The sequence below is a fragment of the Phascolarctos cinereus genome, unplaced genomic scaffold (assembly GCF_003287225.1).
Source record: "Phascolarctos cinereus isolate Bilbo 61053 unplaced genomic scaffold, phaCin_HiC Scaffold_726;HRSCAF=1367, whole genome shotgun sequence".
NCBI classification, from domain to species: Eukaryota; Metazoa; Chordata; class Mammalia; order Diprotodontia; family Phascolarctidae; genus Phascolarctos; species Phascolarctos cinereus.
In genome coordinates this window covers 290543257-290560441 of record NW_027556098.1, presented here as the reverse complement: position 1 = coordinate 290560441, position 17185 = coordinate 290543257, and the positions used below count along the sequence as shown (strand labels likewise).

The window sequence follows — 17185 nt, the reverse complement described above, 5'->3', positions numbered from 1 at the left end:
AAAAATTAAACATCTAAAGTAGTCAAGTAGCTCTCTACCTATTTGGACATCTTTCACAGGATATGAAAGCTAGAAGAGACTTTAGAAATCATATAGGCCAGGGTCGAGGAACGTGTGGCCTTCTCGGTCCTTGGGTGTGGCCTTTTGAGTGAGTCCACATTTTAGAAAACAAATCCTTTTATTAAGGGGATTTGTTCCGCGAAGTTTGGATTCAGTCAAAGGACTGCACTTGAGGACCTAGAGGACCACAGGTGACCTTGAGGCTGAAGGTTCTCCACCCCTGATCTAGGCTGATCCTTTCATTTTATAGAGGAGATACTGCAGCTCAAAAAGCTATCCAGTGGTAGAGGAGAGAAGACAAAGAAATATGTTGAAACTTTCTCTTCCCTGTCCTAGAAACCTCTTTACCCTGCAAGTTTCACTTCACCCTAGACTTCTAACATTGAAAGTATTCCCTAGCCCTGAGGCCTCTCCTTTTGATTGACTAGTTTTTCTTAAGACCTTAGGATTTACATTTTAAGAAGGATGCTCCCACTAGCCTTGTCTTCATTTTTCTCCCTCCTATACTCCCTCCTGACTCTTTGGACTTTCCCTATGCTGGATACCTCCATCTTCTCTTTCTCTACTTTTGAGTTCCTTTTTATTGTACTTTCTTTCCTTGTTAAACTGTGAGCTTCTTGACAGTAGGGACTGCTTTTCTTTTTGCATTCCCAGAGTTTAGCATAGTGACTAGAACATAGTAAATGCCATTGCTTTCCTTTAAAAACAGGGATTAAGGTGTATGTGTGGAGGGGAAAGTAGTTCCAACTGATCCTATTGGCATAGGAACCCTAACTGCTGGAGGCCAGCTCTCGGTCTGGTAGAACATTGTTTGAAATGCTACAGGTTAGAAGGTAGACACACTGTGACCCAAGACACTGATGCAGCAATTACTGATCCACATGTTGTTGCTAACTTTATTTTTGTATCATGATATAAGGGTTGGGATCATAGTCAACCAACCTTAGTTAGTCTAGATACTTTATCAGATGAGAACATATCTCAATGAATCAAGTAGAGGTGTGAATAAAGCCTTGGAAATTATTCAATTAATCAATCTAAAAACATTTCTAATAGTTATTCCAGGAATTTTGTTCACATTGTCTGAGGGACTTGGTTATGCTTTGCAGATTTTCTGTAAAATAGCAGAGTAGTTCAAATCCTAAGGGTTGGAGTGTCTTAGAAGCTTAGTAGTAGGACCTTTCAGCCAAACAATTTGAAAAGGAGTTGGTTGGGGTGAGGGGTGGAAGCACCTCATCCTCTGCTCCCTTAGCAAGAGGAGGACTTTGTGAACATAAGAGAGGGTTTCAGACTTTTTCTTGAGGGATTTGGACTTTTTCATTGTAGAAACAGTAATGTCTTTGGGACAACAACAACTGGGGAGCAAAAGACAGATTGGATATGAGAAGGAGAGGAAGATTTAAAGTTCTACAAGGTACCCAGCGGAAAAGTTGTTCCACATCTAAGGGAACATATTGAGGACTCTGACAAAAGGGCCTCTAACAGCTAGGAGTTAACATTTTGCTGCATGTGCTTTCTAAGCTTAAGCCTTCTTGTACCTAAACTCCATGTGTAATAATAGGAGAGTTTGTCATAGATGTTAGGGGGACATATTTTGTGTCAACTATAGTGATATTTTTATACAAGTTAGTTAAGTCTAGCTTATTAATTGATATCAACATAATCATGAAGGAAAAGTCACTGACATGGGCTTCTGAGCTATAGTGCTAATACTAGAAAAGACCTGCTCCCCCACTCCCATGAGGGGAGATGTAGCAGCTACCTTCTAGGGAGTCTGTCAATGCCAGTGTGGGTTGGGAAAGTAGCCCCAGAGCATGTGTTTTAGTGGCTTCAAGGGACTTTAGAGACTATTGGGTCCAACCTTCTCAATTTGCAAATGAGGAAAATGAGACCTAGAGAGTTTTTTGCTAGTAAGTGAAATGGGATTTGAAACAAGGTCTTCCTGTCTCTGGCTTTAGCACTGTTATCTACTACACCACATTCCCTCTCTGATAATAAATACCATATACCACTATCCACATACTCTCTCTGATAACAAATCAAATTTATGAAAGTGCTTTAAGGTTTTCGAAGCACCTTTATCAAGATGACCCTGTGAAATAGGCAGTCCAAATATTATTTTCATTTTCATTTCGTAAATGAGGCAATCCAGTCTCTGAGAGGTTAAGTGACTTATTCATAAACACATTTCTCTATTGGTAACAAATTTAGTGCTTGCTCCACTGTGCCAGGCTAGTGCCTATGTCTCTACCATAGACTGAGACATGTTTAATCTGGCCTGGGGCCTACTAAATTCCTACAAGTTGCATCTCTACCTCCAGTGTCTAATGGTAGTATCTTCAGCCTTATCATTACATAAGGTACTTTCTTTCAATTAACAGTCTGGTTACAATGATCTTATTTCAATCAATGAATCAACAAGCTTTTATTAAATGCTTACTACATGCAAGGCAATGTTTTTAGTGATAGGTATATAAATAGACAAATATAATGAGTGAAATGATCTTTGCTCTAAAGGAACTTACATTCTAATGGAGGAGACGTGTATGATGTGAATGTATGCACATAATAAATATAAAGAGGATAAATAAAAATACAAATAAAGTAGTTAAATGAAAGGGAGTTTGGGAGGGCACTACCCGGCTTGGGGGATCAGGAAAAGCTTCAGGTATGTATTCAGATTTTTTCACCAGGAACTAACTTCCAACTTCTTCCAAAGATGATTTTTAGCAAATTATTAAATTTCACCTTTAAGTCTTAAAACTAGGTTCCTAGTTCATTCAAAGTATTTTGTTACCTTCATAATATTTGGAGGTATAGGCTCACTTCACTTTTACATAGCGGATGTGTTCCTATGAATATTTGTGTGCACCGAGTGCTACTTTCAATTGACCTAAATTTTCTGTCAACATCTTTTGGAGGTCCTTTCGAACACTTCAGAAGTATGCTCCTTTGCTGTATAACTTGGTCTAGGGGAAAGATCATAGAACTGAGGAGTCAATACCTTGGTTCAGACATCAATTTTGAGCCTGTCTCTTCATCAACAAAATGAAAGGCCTGAACCAGATTATTTCTAAGGTCTATACTACTCTAACATTCTATGAGTCAACCATCACTACTTAAATATATTATATATATATATATATGTATATATATATACATATATACATATAAAATTATGATATACAATACAATACATATTCTATATTAAATATACCCTATTTAAAGCAATCTTTGGATAAATTTTTATAGTCATTTTTAATTACAGTAACCTATGGTTTTGTATAGATTTTTTGTATTCACTTTCTTGACCTAAATGACACCCAACCATATTGAGAAACAAAGTGCAACACCAAAACTGAGATTGTCTTTTCATTGAACTTTACTTTTTAAGCTATCTATGCTTCAATTTTTTTTTAATTTGAAGACTATGGAATTGGATTGTGAATCAATATTAAATATTTTACTGTTGCCACTTTGGAGAATACACTAATGCAGACAAAGGGTGACCTGAGTCAGACCAGATGGTTGAGCATGTCCTGGTACCTTGATTCACAAAGTAAAACAATACATATCACTTATATATTCCTCCAACTTCTAGGTGAAAAGAAAAATAAATCCGATCCCTAATAAGTGAATTGGTTTAGCATTACTATAATTACTCCTTTCCTTGTCTTCTTAGTCTCTCATTCAGTTATGCAGAAAAACAAAACAAAACAAAACAAAACAAAAAGATAGAGATAAAGATGTATGGTGTTGCCCAAAGCAGGAAAAGATTAGACTGGTTACATATATAATACATTATACATAATAAAGGCAGAAGTTTTAAATTAAAGACTGAAGGGAAGGGACATGCCTCCAAATAGCTCTACTTAGAGATTTTTGTGCTTTTGACTTTCGCCCACCCATTCAATTTCATGGGCCAGCAAAAGAATACTGGAGTTTAAGAAAAAGACTCAATCCTTAATGGCATACTGTATTTTATGGGAAGTTAGCCTGTGTGCTGAATGGCTGAAGCTTGCCAATGGGATACTGATCAAGGAGTTATAAGAATTTTCTAATCCTAAATAATAACGGCTCATGGAGATGCTGCCCTTTGAGCAGGAAGTTAATTTTTTAAAAGTAGACCTAAAGCTTCAGAATAATTGTTGGTGACTGACTGCTCTGTGTTCTAAGAGCATGTTCTCTGGGGTTTAGGATTCTTTTGGAGAGAGCAAACTCATCACAGCCAATGCTCTAAAGACTTAAAGATTATCTTTATGGGGGAGAAAACAATAACAACAATAATGATGATAACAATAATAATAATAAACTAGCATTAATATGGTGTTTTAAAGTTTACAAAGTGCTGTAGAAGTATTATCTCATTTTATCTTTGCAACAACCTTGGGAGGTAGTCACTATTATTACCTCCCTTTTTCAGCGAAGAAACTGATGCTCAGATGTTAAGTGACTTGCCTAGGGTCACACAGCTAGTAAGTGTCTGAAGCCAGATTTGAATTCAAGTCTTCCTAACTTCAGGTCCTGCACTCTATTCATTGTGTGGCACCTTTTCCCCCTTGTTTAAGGACAAGGTTATGAGGGTGTTGCCTTTCTAAAAGAGCTGTGGCTTAAACCATTGAGTTTTAAGCTAGAATAAAGAAAGTATAAACTATTCTTCCGCTTATGAGGAAGATGTACAACTGAATGATTTCAGATGAAAGCAGACACTGGAGGCAGGGAGAGCTCCACAACATTCTGCCCAGTGGAGCCATACCTTTCAGAAACCAGCAGTGACCAGAGGATCAGAGGAAATGCCATTACACAATGACCCCATGAGAATGGAAAGAAACAACTACTCTGAAAGACTACTTTATGCCCAAATGCTTTGACTATAAGCACGACAGAGATCACATGTCATGTGAAACCTATTAGGAGCATGGCCTAATGTATGTAATGAGATCCACTGGATTATGTCAGCAGTTACACTGTGTTGAAGATGTGCACTGCTTCCTCCTCCCCTCACCCAGGCGTGTACCCTGACCATACATGTTACCTATAGGTATCTAGACTGATACATATAGACCTGAAGTGATGAGTTGTCTCCTTTCATTCCACCACCCAATCCATTTTTTCCCACTAGCTGGGCTACCATCTCTTATTAATGGGCTCATCTACCCCTACCTAAGTGAGTAGAACCACAGTTTCTGGCTTGGATGGTGATGGTTCCTGACTTCCTTCAGGCATCTCAATGCCAATCTTTTTACCCATGGGCTAAGCAGAAGAATCTGTTGAGTAGTGCTGTACCCACTTAGCTTCTCCCTCTCTCAGATTGTACAAGGTCACTTGTCCTTCTTCCACATGGTCAGGAGCCTCTCTCCTTCCATCTACAGACAATCCCTATTTGACATTCAGGGAGACCGTTTTACCAAACAATTTAGAAGGAAAGGTGAGTGTGTGACTGAAGACAGGTAGTAGTCCAGAGAGTAGGGAAAAATAGAATGGTGGCAAAATGAAAAGACAGGCCTCAATCCCTCAGGTAAAGCAACAAATTACAAACAAGGGGATTCTACATCCTTAGTTCTTGTTTCCAAATAATCTACAGATGTTTCAGAGCAGAGATGCTCCCCAAAGCTTTCTGGTTCTATTGGCCTGACTTCTGTTCCTAGCTTCTGTCTTCACGCTAACAATTTCTATTAACTCCCTGATCCACGGTGACCTCTCAACTATTTGTGACCCTAATGTCATCACAATTTTTTTTTGTGGGGCAATCGGGGTTAAGTGACTTGCCTAGAAAGTATCAAGTGTCTGAGGCTAGATTTGAACTCAGGTCCTCCTGACTCCAAGGCTGGAGCTCTATCCACTGTGCCACCTAGCTGTCCCTACAATTTTTTTTTAAACTTTAGGGGATGGTTATTGTTTGGGCCATAATTGTTTTCCTTTTTTCTTTTATTAGCTTTGCCAAAAGAGTTCCTTATGTTCTGTTCTTACTGGGTATCTCACCTATTAGCATCAAGAACCCAGGTCTGGGTCATTTACAAACACGCATAAAATATAATTCAGCCTGTGTGGGGCCATGCCAGACCAAGACCAAGATCAAAAGGAGGAATGTAGTGGTCCTCAAGGGGCTACTTGGTTGTGTTAGAAATTCAAGATGTTTGTATACCCCTGGTTTTGGTCCTATAATAGAGATATGAAAGAAATACATAGGGATAACCATAATACTGTAATGTTCTTTAGATACCTCTAAAGACATAGGACTAAAGGACATAGATAGTCCACTCTAGTTCCAAGTTAATTGATGGGATAATACCTGCTTCAGAGATTGTCTATTAAAACCTACTTTTGGTGATGTGGTAAATCCCATATAAGCCAGCTCCAAGAAGGGGTATAGCTCTCTAGACTTGATGGACTCCTCAAGCCTGGGTAGCCTACTGTTGCTACCAACCTGGGAGTGTCCCCATGGGGAGCAAGGGGACCTAGAGAGCTCTCCTCAGCAAGACATTATATATACCTGTTAAGTGTCAGCATATTTCAATTTTGATGTCATCTAGTAAAATAATTCTTGCTTTTGCATTCTGCCTGAGTCAATCTCAGCAATCCTGATCCTGTACTTGGGACCAATGTGCACCTGGTCCAGAATAATGTTGATAATGATGATGATGATGATGATGATGATGATGATGATGATGATGATGATAACAACTGATTTTCATGTAGTCAATTTAAATTTGGCTAAGTGCCTTATATACCTTATTTCATTTGATCCTCATAACCATCCTGTGAGCAAGGTGCAATTATCATACCTATTTTATAGATAAGAAAACAGACTCAGAAAAGTTAAATGTCTCATCTAGGGGAATGCAAGTACTAAGTATTTGAGACAGGATTCAAATCCAGGTCTTCCCAATTCTAAATCCACTGCTCCTTCAATTAGTCACACTACTTCTAGTCAGTTTTTAGAAGCCATTATTATGAAGAAAAAATATACTAAGTAAAATCTGAGTTGGATATTCAGGCATATGTCAACTCTTTCAAGGTCACAGACATTATATGCTAAATAATTATTTCTAAGGTCTACTGAAAGAGTTACTTCATCTCTTTTTTCCTTCTTTTAAAAAAAATCAATGATTTTTTTGTTTGATCACAACAGAGGTTTCCAAAGTAAATCCAAGTAAACTCCTTACAAAATACATTCTTTAAGTTAAGCAATAGCATGATCAATACTGTGATTACAGTAGATAACACACACTGTTTTCCACTTTTGTAGTTTATTGATTAACAGAGAAAAGAGGATGCATGTTATTGTGGTACCAGTACTGACCACCTTATTTGACCCGAGTTATGTTGCTTCTAAATGTTAACTTTATGTACATTGCCACAGTCATTGAATGAAGGGGCTAATGCATATCTAAAGAAACCTATACTAAACTAATAAAAATGCATTAATTTCACAGGATGTTAATTATAATACATTTGATAAAGTTATGACAATAACAAAGTTGACTTCAACATGTCTTAAAAGGGTAATTATTTCTTACAAAGTATATAGAAAAGGGGTTCATTCCACCCTTCTTTGCAGAGGTGGTGGAACTATGGTGTGGAACACCATATAAAATGTAGAACTTGGTGGATATGCAGGATAGTTTTGCTGGTGTCTTCTTAACTTTTATTATTATTATTATTATTATTATTATTATTATTATTATTATTATTATTATTGGAAAGGATAGTTCTCTGGGAGAGAGGGAAAGACAATATATTGAGGGATGAACTGATGCAAAATCAAAGTATTTCAAGCACAATTTTTAAACGGGGGTGCTGTTTTTAGAAAGGACACTAAGTTTAGTCTCAACCATGGAAACCTTCAAATGCCAGCACTGAGTTTCAACATGACAACATATTGTGGCTTTGTGTTGTCCCATCCCAGTTAATGCTGAAGTTATATTTATGCAATGCACTTTGACTTCTCATTTGCAAAAAGGAATACAGCTGAGTGGAGAAAAACTGACATTTTGCTAGCTAATATTAATACTGAACTTGGCACTGCTCATTAGCTTCAAAAATTTTCAGCTAATAACAGCAGAAAACGATGTAAAACAACACTGAAATTCTGCCACAAGCCTTTTTGTCATGTGCTGTTGAAGTGAAAGCATGAAGAGTACTGCCATGCCAAATTCTGAAAAGTAAGTAAAGCATCAGATGAACTGTTGGCCATTGTTGAAGTCATTAAGCATATTTCTTAAAGATCATTTTTATATTTATGATGAGGCAACTTGTAGACTCTGTCAAGGCAGAAAGAATACTTAGCTGTAAAGATTTAATGATTTCAAAGGAAAGCACTCCCCAACTGCAAATCACTATTCACAGACAAATTGTAGGCCTGTCTAATGGAGCTTCCTATTTTCCTTGCATAAGTCACAAGTGAGAGATGAATTTTACCTCTGACATGAAAATGTATATAGAAATTGCTCCTTTGTGACTTGGGTTAAAAAAAAAAGGAAGGAAATATTGTATATCCATGAAAGAAACTCAAAGAACCAAGTTTTATAACTTTTCACTAAGAAAGCACATAAAAAGCCATCATAAAAAGAGCTACTGAGATAGGCTTTTTTTAGTCTTTTATATGCCAATACTTCAAAGAAAAAAAAAAGAGGAACAAAACTTAACTGCTAATGTGGGTGATAACAACTGTCTATTTAATATGCAGCATTCTTGAAAGCAAAAAGTTTTCCATGTTAAAAGAGAAAATAAAATCTAACAGATATTGTTACCATATTACATTTCAATTTACTTACAATATCACAAAAGTTCTGACCTCAAAATCAAATGGGCTGGAACAGGCATTTTTTAGTGAAGAGTGGCTATTCATTTGGGAGCAGTTGAAAAGTCCCCTTCTATTCCCTGAAGTACTCTGATAGCTATCAACATGCACAGACCAGTTCATACATAGGAAGCTACAGCATAACCCTAATTTGCAAGTCATTATCCAAGGATTTTAGATTTATAACTGGCAAGGATCTTAGAACCCATTTAACTGCTCTATAATCTGACTCACACTTACCTTTCCAGTCTCATTTCATACCGCTCTCTTTCACCTATTCTCCATTCCAGTAAAACCAACCTACTCATTTTTTTCTTGTAATGTGACATTGCATTCCTTAGGTCATAGGTAGTCCCCAATATTTGGAATAAACTCTTCAAATCTGCCTCCTAGAAGTCCAAGCTTTCTTCAAAGAAAAGCTCAAATGTCAGTTCCTATACAAAGCCTCTCCTAAAATTTAGGCCCTCTAGGTCCTCAAGTGCAGCCCTTTGACTGAATCTGAACTTCACAGAACAAATCCCATTAATAAAAGGATTTGTTCAGTAAAACTTGGACTCAGTCAAAAGGCTATACCAGAGGACCTAGAAGGCCACATGTGGTCTCAAGGCTGTAGGTCCCCCACCCCTTCAAGATTGTTCCTTCTCTTTTCCTCTTGAAATTACTTTCTGTCACTGAATATGGTTTGAATTTACTTATTTGTGTGCTTGTTCTTTCTTTCCTTTATTTGAAAAATATATTAGAAAAAAGTATTAGAAAAATGTAAGCTCCTTGAGGACAGAGACTTTAATTTTGTATTTCTAGTGCCACACACACAATGCACTTGATAAGTAATAAACCTATAGCATGAAGTAATGAACATTTGTTTTTCAGTTTGAAGACATGGGTTCAGAGAATACTGTGTCTGATGCTATAGTCTGTGTGTGACCATAGATAAACACTTAGCCTGGTCAATAGCCTACTTTGTGCCAGGCACTGTGCTGAGCACTGGGGATACAAATTAAAAAAAAAAAAAGACTTGCCTCCCTGAAGGAGCTTACGATCTAAAGGCGGGGGGGGGGGAGGACAATATACAAAAAAAATCTGAAAAGTGTAGGGGGGGGTGGGAGAGGGTAGGGCACTGTTGCTGGCAGAGGGTATCCCACAAGGAAGGGTAGGAGTGGGTTGAAATCAAAGCAGAGAATCAATGGGACATGAACACTTAGTTGAAAAATTGAGTCCTCTATAAAAGGAAGCTTTGGGAGAGATCATTGCTCTACCCTCCATCCTTCTAATCAGAGGAAAGAAGCAACTGAGGGGGCTGAAAAGGTGTTGAATATTAAAACTGAATCTCCTTGAGCTCTCTGCAGCCTTTGACACTGTTTATCATTCTCTCTCCCTTGATATTCTCTTCTCTCTGGGTTTTCAGGACGCCACTCTCTCCTGGTTCTGGAGAACTTTATCTGACTGCTCATTCTCCGTCTCCTTTGCTTGATCCTCTTTTAGATCACACCCTGTAACCAAAGGTGTCCCTCAGTGCTCTGTGCAGGGCGCTCTTCTCTTCTTCCATTCTACTTCACTTTATGATCTCATAAACTCCCATGGATTTAATTACCATCTCTATGCTGACGATTCCAAATCTACCTATCCTGTCCCCCAGTCTCTCTAATGACTCCAATCTCACATCTCCAACTGCCTTTCAGACATCTGGGATGTCCTAGCCATCTTAAACTAGGTATATCTAAAACAGAACTCATCATCTTTCTTCCTAAATCCTCCTCACTTCCTACCTTCTCTGTTACTGTAGAGGCCAACACCTTCTACTCACTCAGGCTTACACCTGAGGATACATCCTTGTTCCTCACTGTCTCTCATCCCCCCATATCCAACCAAAGTCTGTCAATTTCACCTTTGTAGCATCTCTCCCCTATGTCCTCTCTCTCCTCTGACAGTGTCACCACCCTTGTGAAGGCCCTCATCTCTTCACACCTGGACTATTATAATGGCCTGCTGGTGAGTCTGGCTGCCTCAAGTCTCTGCCCACTCCAGTTCATCCTCCAGACACTAAAGTGATTTTCCTGAAACACAGGTCAGATCATGTCACTCTCCCTATTTAATAAACTCCAGTGTCTTCCTATTGCCTCTGGGAGTAAATGCAAAATGATTTTTTTTTTTGGCATTCAAAGCCCTTTGTAACCCATCTCACTCCTACCTTTTCAGCATTCTTATAATTTACTTCCCTACAAATTCTCTTTGATCCAGTGATACTGGCCTCCTGGGTATTTCACATACAAAACACTCCATCTCTTTCTGGGTTCTGAGTATTCTCTCTGGCTACCCTCCATGCCTGGAATGCTCCACCTTCTCTGCTCCACTACTGGCCTTCTTAAATCCCAACTAAAATCCTACCTTCTACAGGAAACCTTCCTCAACCACTCTTAATTCTAGTTCCTTCTCCTCTGTAAATAATTTCTTACTTATCCTGTATATAGCTTCTTTTGTATATATTTGTTTGAATGTTGTCTTCCCCATTAGATTGTAAGCTCCTTAAGGGTAAGGACTATTTTTTGCCTCTTTTTTGTATCCCTAGTGATTAGTAGGCACTTAAAAACAAACAAACATTTATTGATTGTTTGATCATAATTAGGTTGTAGGTGATTAACTTATCCTTGAGGAAGGCATGATATTCCTGGAATTTGGGCAATGATGAGTTAGCTGGAAAATTCTTACCTTTCTTGAGCCTCAGTTTTCTCATCTCAATAAACATTCAATCTATCAATAAACATTTATTATGTACCTCCTATATGTGCTAACCTCATTCTAAAATAAGTGTATTATTCTAAATGGCCTCTGTGGTCTCTTTTAGCTCTAGATCTATAATTCGGTGATCAATGATCTTAAATAAAATGTATGAGTGGTGTGTGTTTTGTTTTATAGGACAAAAGGAATAGGCAAAGGTATGTATCCCTTTCTACTTTTCTAATTTGGCTCTTCCATTAATTGTCTTTGCTTTACACTAATTCTCTTTAGCTAACTAGTAAAAACAAATACCTGAGTGGAGACTTTGAGCCATGATTTAGATGGTATGTAGATCAACATAAGACCTTGAAGCTAAAATAGTTTTTCTGTGGGCCCCAAAGGTGCAATTGAAGTATTTTGGGTACTATACAAATTAATCTTCATTAATTAAAATTTTATTATTTACATTCATTATATATGCTATATGAATTACATAAATCAAAATCAAAATTACATGTGTAGATGTGGTTGTTTTTTATATAAACATATGTTTGGGTGTGTATAAGCTGGCTCAGATATTCTTACAAATGTTACTATATCCCTATGGTAGACCATCTGTGGCAATGATGGGGTATAGGCCCTGGAAACCCTCCCTCCCCCAACTTCCCCTGAACCTTCCCACATGGCCTAGGCATTCCCCTATCCTAGCACTGTGGCTTTGACCCTGACCCAACCTTTAATTCTCTGTTACCTCTAACCCAGCCAGGCCTTCATTGTCTTGGCTCCACCCTAGACAGCCACTCCTTAATTCCCTCCAGATCCCTTCCAGGTCCCTGGCATTCTCCTGGGGCACCCGGCCCTTCTGGGTCCTTCTCTAGGGTGACCTGCCAGTCACCCTAGACTACTTGGCCATTCATAGATCACATCCAGATCTTCTCACCGTCATTCTGTATATAAGGTCCATCTTACCTCCATTAAAGGGTTCAGATTTCTTAAGAGTCTGGCCTGCACCTATTGGTAAAACAATAAACCTGGTCTCTGACTGAAAGAAGGCTTGAGTTGAATTCGTTTGAGGCAGGACTTACATCTTCTGCCCTTGAATTTTGGGTTCCCAACACCCCTAGACCGCAACAGGAATAGTGGTAACGGCTAGGAAACTCATGGCGGGACACATATACTAGGAAACATACAAAGTACAATTTACACCACCAACACCAAAAAGTGCCTTATGTCTCCTAATATTCTAGAGTACTGTTCCTGAACTGGTCCTGCCCTTACCTTTGCGTGGATTGTAGTTTAATTTTTGATGCAATTGGATATGTGCTTCTGGGCTTCCTGACTACCAGCTAGCAGTTCCAGCCTCCTAGGGTGCCAATAATAATGGCATGCTGACAGCTTTTAGTCACAGCCAGAAGCTATGAGTTAGACCACCCAAATAAGACTTGTTTGCTTTGCCCTCAGGCTAACATTTAGTCTTTCTTTGAACTCCTGGGGTCTGGAGCTATGTTACAGTCCTTTTTCAGATACAACTATCTCCCTTAGGGTTAGAAATTCCCAAGACCTCTGATTTAACATGCAAATTTATTTTTGTCAGAATAAAAACTAAACTGAGTCACAAGGTAATTGTTTTGTACCTACCTAGTCTCTACTCCTGCTTTTATTGTGGTATGAGTAGCTAAGGAACAGCTGCTTCTTTATTCTTATTAAAAGACCACAGAGCCTCTTGGTAATTCAGATGATCTGGAATCTTTAGGTATGGCCAAGATCCAGTCCCAAGAATAGTTAAAAAAAAAAAAGATATAGCTTCACCTAGATGGTACAGTGGATGGAGGGCTGGGCCTGGAATCAGGAAAACCTGAATTGAAATCTGGGACTCTACACTTACTAGCTGAGTGACCCTGGGCAGTCATTTAACTTCTGTCTGCCTTAGTTTCCTCAACTGCATAGTGGGGGACACATTGTCAACAACTACAAATGAATCCCAAAACACAGGAATGAAAAGGAGGAATAAAAGCTTGATTCCTTATCAAATGACTTACCCTTTGGAAAATGTTATCACTCCTCAAAAAGCAATAATAAAATTGTTAAAAGTGCAAATGGCCCTGGAAATAAAAGCTCACATTCCATCAGACTCTGCTTGTAAATCGGAAATAGGGTCAGTCATTCAGAATTGAGGGTTCATGCTTGAATCCAACGTTGCTCCTGAGTTTCCAAATGGTTTTGGTTCCAGGAACTATTAATTCCACCAATAAATAACAGTAGGTTATTCTTCTCATCTCAAAGGTTAAGATGTTGCCAGAAGGCTTGCAGCTTCCAGGTTGAAGCATTGCAAAGCCTATTTATCTAGGGTTTACTATAAGCCTAATTTCAATTAATTACCCTAAATTACCTTGATCTTATAGAGTTACTGAATTTTAGCTTTTCCAGAACCAGATGTGATACTTGGATAAAAGCACTGAGAATAAAGTTCAGTACCTTGCATTCTTCCTTTCTTTCTTATTCTTTTAACTGATTTACTGAGGCCTCATATAATATTCAGTCCAGGTGAATTTATATTTCTCACCCACAGATTAATTTAAAATATGTGCCTCATTCAAAAGTGACACTGCACAACAACGGAAATTTTAGAAAAATTGGGGGTTAGAAAACATATTAGGAATTATGTTTTACTAACAAAAATGGAACCAAAGAAGCAAAAGGCAAATAGTATTCCTATTATATTAAAGTGAAGAGAAAATGGTGTTCTTTTTTATCATCCTAAGATATATAAAGATGCACATTTTGATCAAAAAGATATATATGAATTCCCTAAGATAATCTTTCTGTTTGAATAAAGCTAGGTTTGAATTTTACTGTTTAATATTAAAGGAAAATATATAATGATTTGAATATCTTAAAGTATTTTAAATTGTGTTATCTAATAATGTCAATTCGCATTTACTAAGCACCTGCTATTTTCCAGGCATTCTGCTAAATGCTGGGGATATAAAAAGAGGTAAAAGATAGTCCCTGCCACCAGAGGGCTCACAATCTAACAGGGGACACACCAAGCAAACACATGTACAAACAAGGTATATATGGATTAACTAGGACATACTTAAGAAAGGAAAGGCATAACAATTAAAAAGGGTTGGGAAAGGTTTGCCTTAGGAGATAGGATTTTAGTTGGGACTTAAAGGAAGCTAGGGAAGCAGAGAAGAGGAGGGAGCACATTCCAGGCTTGGGGGACAGACAGAGAAAATGTCAAGAGATGGAAACTGTTGTTCATGGAATAGCAATGAGTACAGTATCACTGGATGGAAGGGTATGTGGCAGGGAGTAAGGTATATGAAAATTGGAAAGGGAAGGTGGGAGTGTATTAAGGAGGGCTTTGAACAACAAATAGAGGATTTTGTATTTGATCCTGGAGGCAACAGGGAATCACTGGAGTTTATTGAGTAGGGAGATGGCAAGGTAAGATCTGCAGTTGAGGAAAATCACTTTGGTGGCTGAATGGAAGATGGATTGGAATGGAGAGAAACTCGAGGTAGACAGAGCCTCACCAGCAGGCTATTGCAATAATTCAAGTGTGAGGTGATGGGGCTTGCACCAGGGTAGTGGTAGTATCAGGGGATAGGAGGGGTTGTAATCAAGAGATGTTGTAAAGATGAAACTGACAGGCCTTGACAACAGATTGGATATGTGGGGTGAGAGAATAGTGAAAAGTTGAGGATGACTTCTAGGTTGTGAGCCTAAAGGATTGGGAGGATGGTATTGTCATTGACCATAATAGGGAGATTAGGAAGGAGATGGAAGTTTAGGGGAAAAGATAATGAATTTGCTTTTGAATGTGTTGAATTTAACTGGATATCCAAATTGAGATGTCTGAAAGGCATTTGGAGAAACAAAATCGGAGGTCAGCTGGGAGATTAGTGAAAATTTGACAGCCTTCTGTGGAAATGAGATTACTCTGAGTTATCAAGGGCTATGCCGTAGAAAGGTAAACTCTTGGCCTTTTGGAAAACCTGCCCTACAGGAATAGGTGATGACCACAGTTACAGGACTAGTCTATCTAGGAGACAGCAAGGGAATCATCAACAGAAGGTTGGCCAGAAGGAATGTGGTGGGCTTTTGTTTTTTTGACTGACTATTCAAGGATTCTATATTTTTGCAATATAGAAACAGCAGAGTGAAATGGGGGCATTGTCATCACCACACAGGCACTAGGTGGAGAAGTTACGGCATCCAAATGCCATCTCAGATACCTGCTTTTCTTCTTCATGGTGCTCTTACCAATGTTACTAGATTTGCATCTGTGGACCATTCCTGCAATACCTTTCATGCCTCCTCCCTCAGGCTCTCTGGTTCATTTCCAGGCTCTGTTTAAATGTCATTTTAGATGGAGTATCCCTTCATTCTCCAAAGGCCTCACTTCTAGGTTACTTTCTGTCTACTTGTATGTATCTTGTATCTACCTATAAATAGAGAATTGTCTCCTCTGTTAGTTCCTTGAGGGCAGGGGTTATTTTTTACTGTCTTTATATGTCTAGTGCTTCACACAGTACCTGGCATGTAGTAAGCACTTAAAAAATATTTGTTGATTAATTAATTGATTTTTTTCACCCCATGAATTCTGGCTTGACCAGGAATGTATGGCATCCTGTTTATTCTTTACTTATTCCTCCTCATTATAACTTGGACCATATCCACTTTCCCCAGGAGAAGGATTCTTCCCTTTGGACCCAGCTGATTGTTTGTTGGCACACATGAGTTCATTTCTCCTTCTGTTCCCCCCTGAGCCTCCAACTTGCAAGGCCAGGCCAAGCCAAAGTTCTTAAGGTAAAGAAGACCAAGACATAGGCAGAAAGCACCAAAAGTTTTTGAAAGAATGGTGCAAAGCCAAGATGTCACCACTTATTGGGTGGAGGATGAGGCAATATGAAGGGGAAAAGTGGGCGTCATCTAGATCAGGGGTTTTTAAGGTAAGGTTGAGAACTTTTTAGTTTTTTAAAAATCTATTAATTTCTTCCTAATATCCTTTTTAAATTTTGAGTTCTAGATTCTCTCCCTCTCTGAAGACCCTTTCTCACCAACTGAGAAGATAAACAGAATGATATCAATTATAAAGGTGAAATCATGCAAAACAAATTTCCATATTAGCCATTTCACAAAACAAAGCTGCCCCAAAATAAAGTGAGAAAATTATACTTCAATTTACACTCAGAGTTCATCAATTTTCTCTCTGAAGGTAGATGGCATTTTTTCACCATGAGTACTTTGGGAGTGTATTGGATTATCATCTTGATCAGAGTAGCCAAGTCTTTCACAGTTCATTGGTACAACATTGCTGTTACTTTGCTGGTTCTTCTCATTTTACTTTAAACCATTCCCCAACAGATGAGCATCCCCGCAATTTCCAATTCTTTGCCACCAAAAAAGAGCTGTTATAAGTATTTTTGTACATATAAGTCTTTTTCTTCAATCTCTTTGGAGTACAGACCTGGTAATAATATTGTTGGGTCAAAGGATATCCACGGTTTCATAGCCCTTTGGACATGGTTCTTCAGAATGGTTGGAGCAGTTCACTATTCCACCAACAGCTCATTAATATGTCTATGTTGCCTTATC

The 17185-nt window shown here is 38.3% G+C and overlaps 1 protein-coding gene across 3 annotated transcripts in view; it reads right to left on the bottom strand.

The window, feature by feature from the left end:
- Nucleotides 1-17185, bottom strand: part of CNTN5 (contactin 5) — a 1537434-nt gene that overhangs the window by 340249 nt on the left and 1180000 nt on the right. The window lies entirely within an intron of this gene.